Genomic DNA, 507 nt, shown 5'->3' with positions numbered 1-507 from the left:
GCAGGGGTTGGTTTTGGGGTGGCAGGAGGGGGGTCGTGGGGAACAGCCGCCCGCGTTAATGGGGCGGTCACCGGTGGGAACACCGGGTGTGAGATGGTGTGGCCCCACAGCACCGGGGCGGGAGAAGGGACACCGGTGCCGTGACACCTTGCTGGAGGTGGCAGATGACCGTAAGGTACTGGTGCCATCCCGCAGACGGGCCCCATGGCCGTCCCTCGGTTCCAAGCTGGGCTCAGCCCTCTCTGGAGCAGCTGCCGCGACCTCATCTGTCACACGGGGTCGGCCAGCACAGCTGGAGCACAGCTGGAGAGGTGGGCAGAGGAGGAACGCGCTGTTCCAGGTCCGGTATCCGCAAAGGGGATGGTGCAAAAACGTCTGGGAGTGGGACCGGTGAGGTGACGGGTGGCGCGGAGGAGCCGCTGGAGCCGTGGGGTGCTGCGGGCACCGGCCGAGCGAGGAGGCGATGTGCCCCGGCAGCGGCCACCGGGGACACGACGACTGGGCCCG

The sequence above is a fragment of the Charadrius vociferus genome, unplaced genomic scaffold (genome assembly GCF_000708025.1).
Source record: "Charadrius vociferus isolate BGI_N301 unplaced genomic scaffold, ASM70802v2 scaffold960, whole genome shotgun sequence".
NCBI classification, from domain to species: Eukaryota; Metazoa; Chordata; class Aves; order Charadriiformes; family Charadriidae; genus Charadrius; species Charadrius vociferus.
This window is presented reverse-complemented; position numbering follows the sequence as displayed.